The sequence below is a fragment of the Lactuca virosa genome, chromosome 5, assembly GCF_052849685.1.
Source record: "Lactuca virosa cultivar CGN04683 chromosome 5, Lactuca_virosa_CGN04683_v6, whole genome shotgun sequence".
In the NCBI taxonomy this organism is placed as follows: Eukaryota; Viridiplantae; Streptophyta; class Magnoliopsida; order Asterales; family Asteraceae; genus Lactuca; species Lactuca virosa.
This window is the reverse complement of record NC_136430.1, coordinates 307,191,550-307,210,661: the sequence shown is the minus strand read 5'-3', so window position 1 is coordinate 307,210,661 and position 19,112 is coordinate 307,191,550. Positions and strand designations below refer to the sequence as shown.

The following is a 19,112-nucleotide window of genomic DNA, read 5'->3' as shown; positions in this document are numbered from 1 at the left end:
TGGCCCAACAAGGCCCATTAAGGTAAACCAATCCATTTTAGGCCCATTATGGCCCAAAAAGTTAAGTTTCATGAAAGTGGGTTGAATTTGAGCCCAATTACGAGTTCTAAGCCCAAAATAGTGACATTGGAAGTTTATTGGCCCATTAGGCCCAATAAGGAAATCCTAGTCCATATAGGACATAAACCGGGATTTCTAGGGTTTTCAACTTTACTTGATGAATCTAGGTTTGAATGTGCTTCCATGGGTTGAACTTCAAGCATAACATGAATTAGGGTTACGAGTTTACAGTAGATAATGTTTACAAGAGTACAGAATTTCCTAGCTAGAATGCTAGTTGTGACAACCGTGAACTAGTTCCAATGGTTGTTTTGCATTGTATGTCGTCATAGTCGGGAATGACTTTCTTGTTTGCTTCCCACCAAGCACGATCCACACAATTGATTCTCATGATCAAATTGAGGTAACCCTTTGACTAAACCCTTCTTGGACATTTTTTTTCATTAACTCGAAATTGATGTGCCCAAGTCTTGCATGCCATCACCACGCATCTTCACTTAGTCTCGAATGAAGGCAAATAAGAACTCCAATTTGTAATTTTATTTTATAGAGGCGGTTTGGAGTTCTTTGTACTTTCATTAATAAGCAATTATCGGCATCGTGCATGGTTAAGTAGTTGTCTTTCATTCGAATATCACATCCGGCTTCGGTTTCTTGTCCGAGAGTAATAATATTGTTCTTGAGATCCGGTATGTAGTAAATCTCCGTCATAAGCCTTTGTTGACTTCTCTTGCCTTGGAAAAGTATATCACCTTTTCCCTTGATTTTTACACACGAATTATCTCCGAATTTAATCCTCTCGGTTATGCCTTCATCAAGTTCGGAGAAAAATGACCGGTTTCCCGTCATGTGATTGCTCGCCTCGTTATCCAAATACCACACGTCGTTATCTTGTGAATCGTATCGAGACGGTATCACCTTTTCTTCGTTTAAAAATACGGTCTCGTGTAAAAATACGGTCTCGTCGGTATCGTCATATTCGGCAAAATTACTTTCTTGTAATTTTTTAATTCGGTCCGGACATTGAGACGCGAAGTGGCCCGGTTTATCACACCGGTAACAATTAATTTTGGATCGGTCCTTTTTATTTTTATTTTTATCTTTGTCATAATTGTTAGGGAAAATGTCACTGTAGCCCCACTAACTTACAAGTTTTGGTTTAAAAGGTCCCTTATTTTATTTTTTGGCTTTAGAAGGGCATAAACTAACATTTAACCGGCTAATTAGGCCATTTTTTATAAAGTGAAGGGGTCACCCGGTGACCCCAATCCCAATCAACATTATTTCTTGGACATGTCATTAAAAGAAAGCCAGGTCATTAAACTAAATCATATGCCACGTGTGAGTGTATCGATAAATGACACCAACCCTTCCTCTCCAAGTAATTTTCGTCTTTAATCGGTTTCATCTACCAATATCTTCTTTTTCTTCTACTGTTCATCCAAAAATCAAACCTGGATTTTTTCTATGGCCGTCTACATGAAGATAGATCTTCATTTTGCTGGTTTGTTTACGAGGTATCCAGTGATCAGTTACTCAGATGGAGTGGAGCAAAGGTTTAAGGATGTGGATTTTGCTGCAATGGACAAAAACGAATTTCTATTGTTCATTCAGAGATTCGCAAACGAGACGTGTGTTGATGTGTACTTTTGCATGCCCGATATTGAGTTCCCTGAAGGACTGAGGATAATAGCAACTGAGAAAGACTACCAAGAGTTTATCGAAGTAGGGTATGATTCTGGCTGTGTAATTTCTGTGTACATGGATCATGTTGGTGTGAATGTTCATCAATGGATTGTTGATGAGATGGCTGAAGTATGCACCCCCGAGGACAAGTTTTCTGGTGTAGGTGAAGTAGTAGAAGAGTTTCATGTTGAGACAGAAGGAGGCATTGACCTAGATGAAGTACAAGTGCAAGGTGATTTGGACGATAACATTGAAGATGGAGATTGCATCCCCAATAACAAGACCTTGAATGATGTATTTTTGAACAAGCTCTGCCCCAAGGAGCAGCCAACTCCAGACACTCCACCTCAAGAGGATCCATCTCATGAAGATCCATTTGATCAGATGGATGAACACGACCCAATTCATGAGGAGGTAACAGCTTTTAATGAAAATGTTCATTGGAAAAAACAAAAACCTGTGTTAGGAATGAGATTTGAAAATCCTAAACAATTAAAACATATGTTGTGTAATTATGCTGTTGCTAAAGGATATCAATTGTGCTACAAAAAAAATGATAGTAGGAGGCTTTTAGTTAAATGTTGTTCAGGGCAATGCAATTTTAGATTGTGGGCTTCATGGATGAGTGAGGAAAAATCTTTTCAGATTAAGTCTCTTATAGATGACCATAATTGTGCTAGAAATTTTAAAATGGGGTCAATTGTAAGCTATGCATGGATTGGTAGCCATTTCACATCCAAATTTTTACAAAAACAAAAAATGAGTGTTAGGCTACTAAAGGAAGAAGTAAAACAAAAATTTGGAATTGATGTGAGTATGGGACAGTGTAGAAGAGCAAAGAAATATGCAATTGAACTTATTGAAGGTACACTAGTTGAGCATTATGCCAAGCTTTGGTCATATGGTGAAGAGATAAGAAGATCCAATCCAGGATCAACTGTCAAATTCGATGTCAACAGTATGCCTGATGGGAAGACATATTTTAGTAAGTTTTACATATGCTTTGAGGGGCTGAAACAAGGTTGGAAAGGAAGTTGTAGAAGAGTAATAAACCTGGATGGTTGTTTCTTAAAGGGATTATGTAGTGGAGAATTGATATGTGCCGTATGAAGAGATGCTAACAATCATATTTTCCCAATAGCATGGGCAGTTGTGTGTGTGGAAAATAAAGAAAATTGGAAATGGTTTTTGGAGAATCTTCAAGATGATCTAGAAGTTGATGATGGTAGTGGTATCACCCTGATGTCAGATCAACATAAGGTAAATCACTTATTATACTTCATATTTCTTGTTAATAAATTTATTTCCATTTTCTTAACATATGAATTTAAATTGTATAGGGGCTATTGGAGGCTGTGAAGGAAGTAATGCCTAATGCTGAACACAGACAGTGTGCAAGGCATATTGTTGCCAACTTTAGGAAAAGGTTCAGTGGTGTGCATTATGAGAGGATGTTTTGGAAAGCTTGCAAAGCATCAACTGAACCTTTATTCAATGCAGCAATGAAGGAAATACAAGTACTAAATCCTGCAGCATTTGACTACCTTATGGAAAAGAACCCAAAATCATGGTGTAGAGCTTTCTTTAGAGAGGGGAGGATGTGTGATGCAGTTGAAAATGGATTATCTGAAAGCTTCAACAATGTCATTAGATATGCAAGGAAAAAACCAATAATCACAATGTTAGAAGAAATTAGGTTGTATGTTATGGAGAGGCAATTCAATCTCACCATCAAAGGTTGTTCATGGCCTGATTATAAACCATGCCCAGCCATTACAATCCTATTGAATCAGTTGAAAAGAGCTCAAAGGTTTTTTCTTTTCTATTAATACTTCATTTAGTTTTTCCACTATACACCCTAACTTTTATACCATTGCATCAGGTATTGGCAGGTTTTACCTACTAGTTTAAACCAGTTTGAAACAAGGAATTTGGCAGAGTCTTACGTTGTGGATGTAGATAAGAAGACTTGTTCATGTAGAGTGTGGCAACTAAATGGGTATGGATGTGTGCATTCAGTTGCAACAATCTCATACCTTAATAGTGATGTTGGTAATTATGTGGATCCAATGTACTATGGAGCAATTTATAAGAACACCTACAAGTATCCTATGCGTGGGATGAATGGTAGCAACATGTGGCCACCTACTTAATTCATTCCACCTTTGCCACCATTGAAAAGAAAAATGCCAGGTAGACCTAAAGTTAATAGAAGAAAGGATTCAAGTGAAAGGGGTGCTAGACATACTGTGTCAAAGGTTGGGAAAAAGATTATGTGTAGTGTATGCAAACAAGCAGGACATAACAAGGTTACATGTTCTAAATCTGAAAAGCCAACAAAACTAAAGCCAACAAAACTAAAGCCAACAGATGAGGAAGGAGGGAGGGGTAATAAGGGCATTAATGGAAAAGTTAGGGAAGGAAGTAGTGGTAGGAAGAGAAAGGATGGTAAAGATGATATAGGAGGGAGGGGTAAAAAGGTAATTGTCAAGACAAGAAAGAAGTCGGAAAGAATTTTGAAGAAAAAACTTGGTACACGGGTTGAGGGTAAAAATGGGGAAGGCCACACTATTGACAAGCCAATGGAACTAGAATAGATTAAGTGTGGTCAATGTCGTTATGTAGTCAATGTGTTTATGACAACTGATTTCGGGTTAAGTGTTTTAATTTGATGTTTTGTACTCACTTTGGTCATGCTAAACAATGTTGGATTAAGTGTTTCAATTTTATGTTATGTACTCACTGTGGTGTTATGTAGTCACTTTGGTTATGCTAAACAATGTTGAATTAAGTGTTTTGATTTTATGTTATGTACTATTTTTGTTTAATTTTAATCTAATATAAATTACTATGTTAAGAACTCACTGTGGTGTTATTGACATTAGTGATTGAAAGTCATTACTATGGTGTGTTGTGTTTATGGACGTGCATGGTATTGGGGTCCATTATTTACATTAGTGCTGGATATATATGGTCCCATTTACTCTAGGTGAACATGGAATTGGTGTCTATTATTGACATTAGTGATTGAAAGTCATTACAAGGATAATGTAAATAACCATAACAATTTCCCTGACAAGGACATAAAAAACTGCTACATACGAATGACAACTTGTACACAATTATGCCAAAGAAAATAATCCAACTTAGAACTAAAGACATCTTCAGTTTCCAAATCTTTGATTCAAGCTTCTTTTTTGACCTAGCCAATCCTGCAATCATAACTGCTTCAGCACTCATATTCTTAGTGTCTGCTTCTTCTACCCAACAAATAAAACCATTACGAGGTCCCTAACAAAATCAATTTAGAAGTTAGAAGTGTAGAATGCAAAGATAAAAACAAATAAATTAGGGCTACAGTGACCTGATAAAGAAAGTCAAACAAACCTTAGTGGGGCAAGCATAGAATGGTCTTCCAGGGTTTGATGGAGTGGAAGACATTCTGATTATGGCCAAACATCCACATGAGCATTTCACCATTTTTGCTTCGTTATTTCCGAGAGCTGCTAACTTCAAAATGCAAACAAGAACATGTACAAAGAAATGGGATGTACTGCCGAGTAAAGGAGGTAAAGTACTTATAAAGAGAAAATGACGAAAATACCCCTTGACGAAATTACCCCAATGTTTGACCTCATTAACATCTGTCATAGTTGGTGTACCAAAAACAATTAATTTTCATTAATTAAGCCAACCAAGTGTCCAAATCGTTAGTCTTAATCAAGAACATTGATCCCAACAAATCAAAATGCATTCAAGGTCTTTACATTTCATCAAGATAATATCAAAATGCCTGTTACAGTTACATGTTCCCAGGACTTCAAAAAACATCCGTAAACAACCACCACTAGATTACCACAAACATCATAGATGATTACCACAAACACAAACGAACACACACAATCCTAATAACATATATTACAATAAAAACCTTAAACACTAGATTATCATACCACTACTATTCACCTCCTTGAGAATCACTTGCTGACTATCAAGTGAATGATGAAAATCATTAGCAGGAGCATCACCACGACAAGACCCACAACCAACAACGCAATAGCTTTAATCTGCTTCTCAACCTTCTCGAACCTTTGCTGCATGTTCAGGACATCAACCCTGGAATGAAGGTAATCGCGACCCATCTCTTCCTTCATGCGCTCCACCTCACCTTTTTGCTCGGCTATTTTATCACCACAGTCGCAGAAAATCGTGTGCAAATCGTTCAAGTATAGCCCGTCTCTTGAGCTAATCGAGTTGTTGGAGTTTATAGTATCTGGTGATGGTGGTGGGGTAGGCTCCATGGAAGACAATGAAAGCGAACACGAGTATTCTATTTTCGTTTGTCAGGTTGTGTTTGGCCGGAAGTGGTAACAAAGTGTTAGGGTTTTGTCCAAGAGACCATCCATTTATGTAGTATGGGACCACCTAACCCTTAGTGCCCAAGTAAGTGAACTCGGTGGTGAGTCGATAACGTGTAAACCGACTCGTCTGAATTGACTCAGTAGGTTACTTGGATGATGACATGGCAAGCAAACCGGTTGAATTGGGTCAAAATCCCAAATTAGCCGGTTAAATGTTAGTTTATGCCCTTCTAAAGCCAAAAAATAAAATAAGGGACCTTTTAAACCAAAACTTGTAAGTTAGTGGGGGCTACAGTGACATTTTCCCTAATTGTTATTGGGCTGGTTGGATCAATTGTTATTGGGTTTTTGTCCTTTGGGCTGATTTGGCTTTATTGGACCCGTGTGACCCATTTACTTGATTTAACCCAGATGACCCATTTGATCCTTTCCACTTTCCCTTTCCCTTCGTTCCCGACGAGCTACCCCCCACCAGGCGATGAGCCACCTCCTCCAGACGTTGATTTTACAAATAGCACCCTTGATCCTTCACCGCTATCATCCGCCTCCTTCACCCTCTCTTCGTAAGCTTTCAACCGCCCGACGATGTCCTCGAACCCGACTGTCTTCAAATCGAGAACCTGCTCAAGTGACGCCACGATATGAAGAAACTTTCTTGGTACGAATTTTAACAGCTTCTTCACCATCTTCGATTCTTCGATGGTTTCTCCCAGTGACGCCGATTGGGAGGCGATTCCTGACAATTTCCCGGCGAAGGAATCGATTGATTCTTTCTCTGACATCATCAATCTGTCGAACTCGGAATTTAGTGTTTGAAGTCGGGCTTCTTTCACCCGATCGGCGCCAACGTGCCTCGCTTTGATCGAGTTCCAGAGGACTTTAGCTGATTCGACATCTCCCAGTTGCATAATCAACGATTCCGGTATTGCTTGGTACACCAATCCGATTGCCAGGTAATTTTTTTCTTCATTATCGTCTGTTCCTAGGCCAATCGTTGTCCAAGCTTTGTGAATTCTGAGCACTACTTTCATCCTTAGTGCCCAGACGGTATAGTTGGTGGAAGTAAGCATCGGACATGCGACTGTGGTTGTCCCAACCTCCTTCACTCTCACCGGAGGAGGCCCTGCACCATCTTCTACGTCTGACATATTGACCTAGCTCGTCAATAGGTAAACAACTCGATCTCACAGCTTCTTAACCTAAGCTCTGATACCAATTCAAGATCAAGAAACACAAATAACCAAAATAACTCTTTGATTAATTGAGAAAATAACTCAAAACTCAACTAGATTGTGTTACATTCTAAAATCATAACTCGATTCTAACAATGTATATATACCCCTAAATTCTACCGACTTGTAGAACAAGACTAGGACTCTTAAACCTACTTGTTTAAAAATTCATTCTTACTTGGTCTCCAAGTCCTACTTGACTTAGGATTCCAACATTAGTAGGGTGTTTCACTGTTCCTTGTTATCCTTTTAAGGGTTTATTGGTTTTTTTTTTCTTAAATAAAATATTTCAAATCGTCCTAAATAAATCAATTTGATTATAACAAGCCTCGATTTTTAGATCGAGGTCAAGGTTGAATATAAATACTAAATAGTCATGGTCACACTGGGAGTAACAATAACACAGTTTTATCCCTTTACACTTGCATTACCGTTGAAACTTGTAAGTATCATGGAGGTCGTCGCACGTTCATGTCGAGCACCATGACTCTTGATGCTTTGACTTTTATTAGCCAACTTTCTAAGACGCCAAATATGGTAAAAACCAGTCGTTTTGGGCTCAAATCAGTTCTTTGAGATTTCCTTAATACTTCATCAGTTCCTTCCATTTCTTCCATTTTTGGGTGATTTTGGATCAGAAGTTTTAAGGTATACCACTTTCTTACCTTAATCTTGAACTTCGACATGATTAGGGTTGATAAATTTTGAAAAGCTTCATTGGTGAATCTTGATGCATGTTGAATCTTTTGTTCTAAAAGTTGTTAAAATTGTCAGGTAACAACAAATACACAAAAGATTTCAGCAATTACTAACCTAGATTCTTGAAGTTTATGATTTATTGCAACACCCGTAAATTGACAAGGTAAGCTGTTGAACACTTGGAATGTTGATATTGACTGAAGGTATTGTAAATATGCTATTATGGTAGTATGATATATATACCATCTAGGTAATGCTAACAAAACTTTTAAAGTAGGATGCTATAACGTGTTGAAGTTTCCTAATTGAAGCGGTGATGTGTATTGAATGGTGGCTTCAGAAGCATTTCCTCTGTACAACAAATCTCATATCAATTGTATCCAATTCCCTAAGTGAAGCTGTGATGTGTGCCTTTTTTTTTTTTGTTTATTTAGAGTCGATAATCTTAGTTTTGATCTAAAAGGTAAGTTTTAAATGGCCATTCGGCCCTCTTCCACTTGCTCCATTGGCAGGCAGCAGTTTTTCCTTTGTTTTCCAGTCATCCCTTTCTAGATTTTCAACTCTTAAATTTAGTAGTACATGTAGCCACAGGGAAAACACGTATTTATTTATTTGTTTGTTCTCCGAACAGAGTAGTATTTGTAGTTAGCAAGAGCTTCAGTTAAGCCCCATTAACATTACTGTAATTACACATTACACTGAGTTCAATCACTTATGCAGCATTTTTTACTGCACAAAAACCCTGCAAAGTCAATTTAATACATCATTCTTTATCGTTACAACACCGGGGCACATTGCATGGGTAGAACAGCACTCCATATGTGGACACATATTCCCTCCAATTCTGTTTATTAGGTGGTTGGAACACGACATTGTATTTTCTAGCAAAAGCTAGTGTTGGAATGAAGCGTGTACATGCAAATATATATATAGTGTGCATGGCTCATAATCACTCTAAAAGTGAAAGTTCTTCATGCCATAGCATTATTACAGATGCGCCCTGGATGCAGAAATTTCCAGGCACATTGAAGAAGTTTCTTCTCCGGTTATTATACAAGTGGCCAGAAAAGATGCTGAAGAATTTGTGCCCGATTTTGAGCTTGTTCTGGTGATTACAGCCACTTGGCATAGCCCACAGTTTTTGGTTAGTGAACCTTGTGGGATTGTTTTCTCTATTACTTTATACCATATAATCTAGCTATTTCTTTGTATCCAATATATGTTTTCCCTCAATTTAATTGCAACCTCGTTTATTTATTTATTTATTTTGTATTTATCAGCAATGGAAGTTGGGCTGGTTATGGAACATTGAGTTCAAGGTGAACTACCAACTGTGGAAGTCAGAGGAATAAAAAAATGTGAGATCATCCATATTTTCCAATATTAATGCAATGGGCCCTACCTAAAGTTATTTCTTTCCATGTGAATGATAGGAATTTATAATATGTGGGGCTGGTACCAGTTATTGCTGAAGATTCAAGTGGACTTAATATCAACTTTTCCATTCCAACACTCTTGTCTCTACTTTAATCAATGGCTTCTTCTTCATCTTCTCCCATGGCTACTGCTCAACCTTGTTTTAGTTATGATGTTTTTTTAAGTTTCCGAGGTGAAGACACCCGTAAGAGTTTTACAGATCATCTCTATACAGCCTTGAAGCAAGCAGGACTCCGCACTTTCCGGGATGATGATGCAATGGAGAGAGGAAAACTGCTGGAGCCAGAGCTAAATAAAGCCATCCATGAGTCAGCACTTTCACTCATTGTCTTCTCCAACGACTATGCATCCTCTGAGTGGTGTCTCAATGAGGTTATGATGATTATTAAGGAACACGAGACTTTGTCCGTTAAACATGAAGTTGTACCTGTGTTCTATAAAGTGGAACCATCTGATGTTCGAAATCAAAGAGGAAGCTTTGAAGACGCATTTGATGCGTATGATGATAAAATCAACGCAGAGACAGATCTTGAAAAGAAGAAAAAATTGTTGGAGAAGGTGGGGGCATGGAAGGATTCTCTTAGAAAAGCTGCAACTTTAACAGGAATGGTACTTGGGGATGGGTATGTATGCTTCCAGTTATCCTGTATAGGAAAAAATCACTAGTTTGTTGCTTAGGATTGGATCTTGATCTAGATCTGACATGCATATGACGTCCTCTATATGGAAACAAGTTAATCCATTGATCTAATAAGCCCATCCTTTTGAATTGATTTGTGATCTAAATGGATCGGATACATGAAAGTATATATCTAAAATAAAGTTATATAAGTTTTTTGAGAAAAAATAGAAATAAGTTTTTCTTTAACCTCTTTCTTGAATTCAATAAATGTAAATATTTTGAGAAGAAAACTTTATACAACAAAAGAGAAAGATAGGGTACTGGATTTTGAAGATTGTATTGTTTAAATAAAGGTGCATCTCTATTCATATGGTACCATTTGTAAAGTAAAAGAATACTATATACGGAATCAATTTAGATATATATTAATTATGCTTTCTAGGCTTAGTCGGTACAAAGAGAGATATATTTCTATGTGTATTAATGTAAAATGAATATAGTAAAAACAAATAATATTACAAATCTAATTGCTTTATCTTTACCTTTAATTGATGTAGGTACGAGTCCGAATTCATAATCGACATTGTGAATGTTATAAGAAAGAAGCTGGACTACAAGGCCCTATACATTGAGGAGAAATTAGTGGGAATAAAGGACGACGTTGATGCGATCGAATCATGGTTACAAGATCCGTCACCTGATGCAGTAGTCCTTCTCATTGCAGGGATGGGGGGCATTGGGAAAACAACCATAGCCAAATGCATATTTAACACAAACTCTAGTTTCTATGAGGGCAGTTGTTTTCTCGCGGATATTAATAAGATGGTGTCGAATCAAGATAAGGAAATGTGTCGCTTGCAGAGTCAGCTTCTTTCCACAATTTTAAAGAGTGATAAGGAAGAAATTGTATGGAATGTTCATGAAGGAACCAACAAGGTTACGAAAGCCATATCCAACAAAAAGGTACTTCTTATCCTTGATGATGTTGCAACAAGGAAACAGTTGGATGTGTTACTAGGACCGAAAAGGTTTTATCCTGGAAGTAAAGTGATCATAACAACCAGGCACAAGGACTTGTTAACTGCCTTCACAGTTCATCCTCAGGTCCACTCTGTTGGAACATTATCAGCGGATGACGCTATTGAGCTCTTTAGTTTGTATGCCTTTCATCAACATCAACCCGTTGAACCCTACATTAGCCAATCACAAGTATTTGTTCACCACTGCAAGCGCCTTCCTTTGGCTCTTAAAGTATTGGGGTCGTCCTTATGTGGTAAGACAATTGATGAATGGGAAGATACAATGCGCCAGGTGGCAGCCAATCCTGATCCTGAGATTCAGGAAGTTCTAGAAATAAGTTATACAAATTTGAAATGTGACACTGATAAGTCGTTATTCTTGCATATTGCTTGTTTCTTTGAGGGCGAGGAAAAAGACTACATTGTAAAATTACTGGCCCAATGTGATCTATACACTGTTGTTGGGATCAGGAATCTGATGGATAGATGTCTGGTATATGTTGATTCAATTGGGAGAGTGATGATGCATCAATTAATCAAGGAGATGGGACGAGAAGTTGTTCGCAAGGAATCACCAAAGGAGCCTGGGAAAAGAAGTAAATTGTGGCACCATCAGGATTGTATTGATGTGTTGCAAGACCAATCCGTATGTTTTCACAACACCCCTTTTTTGTACAATATTATTAGTTAATTTATCGTGCTTGTAGACCCATCATAGTTTACCTTTTTTTTTAATTTCTCAATCAGGGTACAGGAAAAGTTGAAGGACTCATGATTGATATGCAAAAGACCGAGGAAGCTGAATCAACTTCAGCTATAACTATAAATAATCCAAGGAAACATAGCTTAGAAGGCAAAAGAATGCATGGAAATGATGCAAATTTCGAAATTGGTGCGCTGGAAAAGATGAAGAACTTAATGCTACTTCAACTAAACTATGTAATGTTTTCTGGGACATGCAGGACGTTGCCCAGAAAGCTACGATTGTTGAGGTGGCATGGATGTCCTCTAGAAGCTATACCAAGTGACAGCTGTTTGAAGAAGTTGGTGGTTCTTGACATGAGTCACAGCAAACTAAACGTGTTTGGGATGACTTAGAGGTATGTCTGTCTTCTTGCAGCACCTTTTTATTTTCTGACTATTGGTTGGTTATAAACTTATTATTTTGTGATATCATGCATGTTTATATAGAAAGCTGTTGATCTAATTGTGGTTTTACATGATGTAACAGTTTACTATTGGATCCCTAAAAATCCTTAATCTTAGCTATTCTGTTGAGCTGACCAAAACCCCTGATTTTCGTCGACTCCCCGGTCTGGAGAGTTTGATCCTTGAAGGTTGTTCAAGTTTGATCAAGGTCGATGAATCGATTACATACCTCAAAGAACTAGTCTTGTTGGATCTAAGTGATTGTAGAAGCTTAAGAGAGTTTCCATGCTTACCTACATCCATTGTATCACTTCGAACGTCTGGTTGTGTAGTTCTTGGACAGGTTCAAAGCTTGGATTTGGTACCATCATTGTCTGCTTTGGTGGAAATGAATATCTCATATTGCAATCTCTCTGACACTTTTTTCCCAAATGACTGGAGTAGTCTGGTTTTACTGGAGAGGTTGAATATAAATGGAAACAATATAACTTTCTTACCAAATTGTATTCAAACCCTACCTATACTTGAATTCCTTGGTGTTGAAAATTGTTCAAATATCCAATCAGTTCTAGGTCTGCCAGAATCCCTCGGATTCTTGTCTGCCGAGAGCAATAACTCCTTGGAAAAAGTACAGCTTCCAGATAGTCAGACCCCAATGAACTACAGGAACTGCCCAAAGTTGTGTGAGATCGAGGGTCGTTGGAAGGTTCGATCAATAGACAAAGTTGATAGGAAAATCATATGCTTTCTGGGCTTAGAAGTAAATGCGAAAGCGGGTGAAGGAATGGAGTTGGGTCTTCAGGTGCTTTCTCTTTCTCTGTCTCTGTCTTGTCCTGGCTTGCATATTTGTTTAATAGGCTAATGCTTAAAATCAAACTCAATCATAAATGGTGCGTGTGTGTGGCACAGGTTTTACATGAGTTTGGTATATTCAGCACATATGTTTCTGGAAAAGGAATCCCTTCCGACTTTATGTATAAAGAAAGGGGCCCACAAATTTCATTCCAAGTTCCTTCGCATAATGATAGATCGAGAATACGTGGCTTCAATATGTGTGTTGTGCTTTTTCCATCAAGGAAATATGAATATTTTATTTTGTGGATAAATGTACATAACATTACCAAGGATTGTTTGTGGGATTACCAGAGAGGTCTTCAGAAAATCCCTAAGAATGTGGAAAATTATGCATGGTTGAGCCTGTGGAGGTGTGGTAATCTATTGGAGGCTGGAGATCAAATTCTCATAAACATCTATGATCTGGAAGCACACACTAGGAATTGGAAAATAGGGGGTGAATATCTTCATCCGGATGTAGAGGAATGTGTTATAAACCTTATATATGAAGATGATGATGAACAACAATTACTTGATGGGGAAACAAAGGAGGCTCATAACGTTGATCATATTTCATGGACCGACAGAATGGGTAAAGATATATCGGATTATGTTTGTAGTGGGGGCAGGCATAGGTTCGATAATGAACACAACGGGGGAATAGTTTTCGATTTATTTGAATATGATGTCATTGGCGCAGCTAGTGTATGGACCCTCACTTGAATGTTGGTACCACCACATATACATGTACATATTTTTTGTTTTAAGATGTTGGTACACTGAGATAACCGGGTAGCGCTCACGGGTGAAAAGCAAGCCACATCATCATCTAACCATTTCACTAGGTTGTGGAAATGGTGTTCACTAGTGAACAAGTAGTGAAGAAGAGAAAGAGAGAAAGAGGTGAAAGAAGAGAGAGCTAGAGAGAATGGTGTCTATGAAGCTCCGTGACAACCACCACTCCACTCCACTCCACATCATCCTCCACGTTGGTTCCTACGTGTGAATTTGCTACCATACCGGGTAACCTTAATCTAATTTGAAAACCAATGATACCCACTCTCCTCTGTCTCTTGTAACATACCCAAAACACCCAAATGACTCCATCTTCTTTTCATTTCTAATGTAGTCGCCTGCCACAAGTAGAATCGTCGGAGACAACACCGACCAGCTGTCAAGGAGACAGAGTCTGCCCTTGTTTTCCATCTTCTCCTCTTTTCTAACTTGCCGGAACTGCTACTGCTTCCACATGTATGTTTTATTTGAAGTTTGTTAGTTTACTTTTGTGTTAATAGGTTTGGATGCAAATCTTTAATTAGTTAGTGTTTTGCCTTTTGATTGAGTTTTTAATTAGTTTTATGAGTTGTCGGAGTGCTAATATTGTTAATTTATATTAGCTTTTACTTTTATGTTGGTGGATGTTTATGTTAAGAAAAAGAAAACTAGTAACATGTTATTTGTTTTTTGTTTTATAAATATATAAACAGGTTCTTTGACAATTTTTATTAATCTGTATCAAGTAAAGTGTATATATATATATATATATATATATATATATATATATATATATATATATATATATATATTGTTTTTGGAGACTATAAACAAATTCATTTTAGGGTAAACTACATGAATGGTACTTGTGGTTTGGGTAGGCTGTGCATTTGGTCCTTAATTTTTTAACTTCGACCATCCTTATTATTTGGTTTTGTTTCGGTTATGGTCCCTGATCGACCTAAAATGACTATAATACCCTTGTATATTTTTTTCTAATTAATTTATTATTCTTTTTTTATTTACCTACTAAAATAAGTAATTAAAATAAAGCAGGTGGGTCCAACACCCACCCCATCCCACAATAAAAAATTATTCCTTACTCTGTCGACAAGTAAATCTCGATTCCACCCTACTCGCTTCCACCGCCGCTCCCACTACCCCTGCGTGTCATACTCCTGTTGTCCCTCCGGTGAAAGAGAATGAAAGCAAACGGCACCACAACATCATTTCTGTCTTCGTTGTTTCTCCTTGCCCATTAGTTTCGATGGAATCAATTGAACCCACAAATGGATTCTCAGCATCCGTTCGAATGTTTCTCCTTCCCCTACCGACCTGTTGGAAGAAATGGAAGCCAGTGATGATTTCCTTTCTGTAACGCCCAAAATTTTCACACTAGGTACACCTTAATAAAAAAAATTATTAATAACTTTATATAACATTTCGGTGTACACTAGCATACTGGAATACTGGAAGTTATCACCAGGATTCGTAATGGCATCAAGTACATGATTCATGATTTGAGTCGGGTGCTATATCAACCTAACCTGCAACACAACAATAACAAACACCATAAGCCATAAGGCTTAGTAAATAACAACTACAATAACATAACAGCACGAACATCATTTAATAATTAACTTATCAACCAACATATACATCACAATCGATATGCTAATTAACTTTTATACTGATTACCTATTGTTCTCACTTACTATAAAAGTAATCCCAAAGCAATACTGTTAAACTAACCAATGTTTCACCACTTTCATAACCACACATTTGGGAATTCTCCGTCCAAAGTAAGTGTCTCACATTCATTTTTCATTCCATAAACCAACTATCACCTGAATTCATTTCATCAGACTGCAACATTCTATCACTTTAAAGATATATAATATAACAATATCACATTATATTAAATCCTCATATTCGTGTAACAATATACATCAATAAACATTCGGTGTTAGAGTAGAGTTATGTAACACCCGGAATCTAGAAGGTCAATTATGGAAATAAGTTCCCTTTTTAGGGGACAACTCGTCGAGTTTAAGGTATAAACTCGACGTGTTGGAAGCTTTTGGGGCACATATTTTTAAGGACCAACTCTTCGAGTTGGTGAAGGGAACTCGACGAGTTGGACGCTGTTTGAGAAACCCTAATTTTTGGGTTTTGCACCCTATTTAAACACCTTAAGTTCCAAGTGATGGCCTCATTCCCATCCTCCATAGCCTCTAACCCTAATCTCGAAACCCTAAAGCCTCCTTGAGTGTTGTGAGCTCATTATGAGTGTGTTTTGGTGTGTTGGAAGCTCATTGAAGGGAAGAAAATCTTGGTGCAAGGTGGTGGTTCAAGTAGGAGCTTTCAGATCTTGATTCTCTGTTTCATTTCCAGCACATCTTGGGTATAAAGTTCTAACCTTGCTTAATATTTGCTTAGATCTCTTATTTGGTTAAATTGCATGTTTTTAGCCATGGATGGGTGATTGTTGGGGAAATAGAAGTCCCAAGTGTTTGTTCTTTCAGATCTATGATCTTCATGAGTTCTTTTGGCATAAAGGTGCCAACTTTATGGTCTTAAGGGCTTCATGCATCTATTAAGCTCTTTTTTTGGTCTCTTATGAGCTTTTGAGCATCTCCTAGCCATGCATGAGTGTAAAGTTGGAAGCTTTACGTGACCATGCAACCTTAAAGGACCAGATATGTATTTTGGGGCTTTGTCTTGGTGGTTAAGTGATTATTGATTAAGCCCTTAACCTTTTAAGCCTAGGGTTTGGGTTTTGAGCCCACTTGGATGGTCCCTAGGGGTAAAGTTGGAAACTTTACCCTTCTAGACGCTATTTCAGATTAAGATCTGAGTGGGGAAGCTGTTAGTTTCGATTATGTCGGCTTAATGGATTAAGATGTTTGGTTCCTGATGAAATCAGCGAGTTTTAGGGTGAACTCGGCGACTTGGATCGGTTCTTCTCGATTTTGCAGTCTGATGAAGGAAACTTGACGAGTTGAAGGGCAACTCGACGAGTTTGGTCAACTTGGGTCGTTGACTTTGACTTTTGACTTATGTCTTTGACCAAGTTTGTCCCAAGGGGTGTTTGTGGTAACCTGATTTGTATTTAAGGAAAATATGGGCTTAGGATAAGACCCATATGGGGTTGGGCCCAATTCGGAAAATTGGGCCATTAGTGGGTCTTAGTGGATCTTTTGGTTTTGGGCCTCAGCTTTGGTTCATGTTGGGTCAGGGGTAAAATGGTCATTTACCCCAAGTAAGTATTATGGATTATAGCATGGAACCAAATTGCTAATTGGGTGTGTTGTTGGTATTGATAGCTCGGGAAGCCGGCAGGGCGGCGGCCAGGGATTTTCCTTCGGGGAGCTTCTGCATTCGAGGTGAGTTTTCCTCACTGTACTTTCGGGTCGAATGCACCAAGACCGGCCCTTTGGTTGATAACCTAATATTGTTGATATGCCGAGTATGGAATAGATACGCATGCTAGTTTGGTTATGTTGGTCTTGATATGTGATGTGTCTAAAACAACTACACCAAATTTTACCTCCTATTCTACTAGCTATTCGACCCAGGGCAGTATACCCTTTCGCAAATAGTATAGCACAAAAGTCGGGTATCGAACTCATGGAATGGTTTTAATTAATTAACCTACTTACTATTAAATCAATCTAAAATTCTAGCAAAAGTTAAATGGTTTTTATTTAATTTTGCAAGTGTAGACAAACTTAAATTCTCAATCAACTAATTCAATCAAATATTAAAAACACTTCTGTTGGTTTAAATCCAATTTCCCTCAATGACTAGTTATTAACTATGGATAATTCTCGTTGGTTACCAAATATTATTTTATTAGTAATTCAAGTCCAAATATACTAATATTGAATTAATTCATGTAGAGTTATGCATAGTCACACATAATTTAACACATAATTAATTACTAGATAGGATTTGAGCTATGTAAGATTGAGTTAACAAACACAATTATGGTCATAATATGAGTTCTCCAGCACAACCAAATTCAATACTTTAATTACTTATCTAATATTGGTTCGATCTTAGCTCTAATAATCTAATGTTCACTAAATTACTAGGTAATCAAATTCATGCAGATTAATGGTCACTAAGCTACATAGAATATGAATTAAAGCAATCTAGTATCAAATTAAGCATGCTAGGTATAAAAAATCAAACACAAGCTATTAACCAACTAAAAGAATCCATAACCAATTAACTAGTTCATGAGTTCCAGCTTCATTTACCTAACAGAAGCAACTAGATTTAGCTACTCATACTAACAAACAAATAAGTAGACTTCATGATTGGAAGCATAGTAATGTACCAAACCAAAAATCTAAGTATGATCTTTTTCTTCCTCCTTGGTTTCTCTCTTAATTTTCCTCTGAATGTCGTCTTCTGGAACTTCTAATCTCTAGCCAACCTCCCAAAATCGTGAGGATCAAGGATATATATATTTCTCCGAGTTGACTCTCCTCACGTCGTGAGAAAGGTATCTCACGTCGTGAGCTCGATAGTAATCTGTATCCAACACGAATTCTTGCTTCCATATGTTTAACTTTTGGAATCTCCATGCTCACGTCGTGAGCATTCACTCCTCACGTCGTGAGAACGTTTTTTTAGCTGAAATCTTTATCTTTTAAGCTTTTAACCTCCAAACTTCCAATCCTTGTCGCTTTCAGTCCTTATTCTTCAAGATGAATTCTATTGGCTGCAAAATGTAATTTAATCTTGTAAGTACCATTTATCTATGCAAAAAACCAAAATGTTAATCAAAATGTATTCAAATATTGCCTAAAAATATGTATAAATATGGCAATATCAATATGTTAGTCTGGTAGATCTATAGGACTGCCTGTGGTACTGTCTGTTTATCTGTATATGATATTACTTGTTACATGTCGACATATTGTGTGGGTTGGGTTGAGGTTGTACTGCTTTGTGTTGTAGCCAACAAACCCTGGAGTATGCCAAATATGAGCTGAGGGTCAGGGCGAGCATGCCAAATTCATACTGAGGACTTATTAGAATTCCAGATATGAACTGAGGGCTAGGGAGGGCATGATAGACTCATACTGAGGGCTCATTAGCATTCCAAATACGAGCTTAGGACTGGGTGGTATGCCAGACTCCTACTGAGGGCTACTCACTGGTATTCAAGTCCAAGGACTGAGGGAGCAAGCCATACATAAGTTGTGGGACCAAGGGCAAACCAGAC

The 19,112-nt window shown here is 37.7% G+C and overlaps 1 pseudogene across 1 annotated transcript; it reads left to right on the top strand.

Moving 5' to 3' along the window:
• The first annotated feature begins 6,530 nt into the window (after positions 1–6,530).
• LOC145114968 (disease resistance protein RUN1-like) lies at positions 6,531–14,608 on the top strand (annotated as a pseudogene). Its single transcript, XR_013711357.1, has 8 exons — positions 6,531–7,060; positions 7,145–9,182; positions 9,319–9,396; positions 9,472–10,098; positions 10,655–11,762; positions 11,864–12,218; positions 12,353–13,067; positions 13,175–14,608. The product of XR_013711357.1 is annotated as a disease resistance protein RUN1-like (transcript).
• Positions 14,609–19,112: the final 4,504 nt, after the last annotated feature.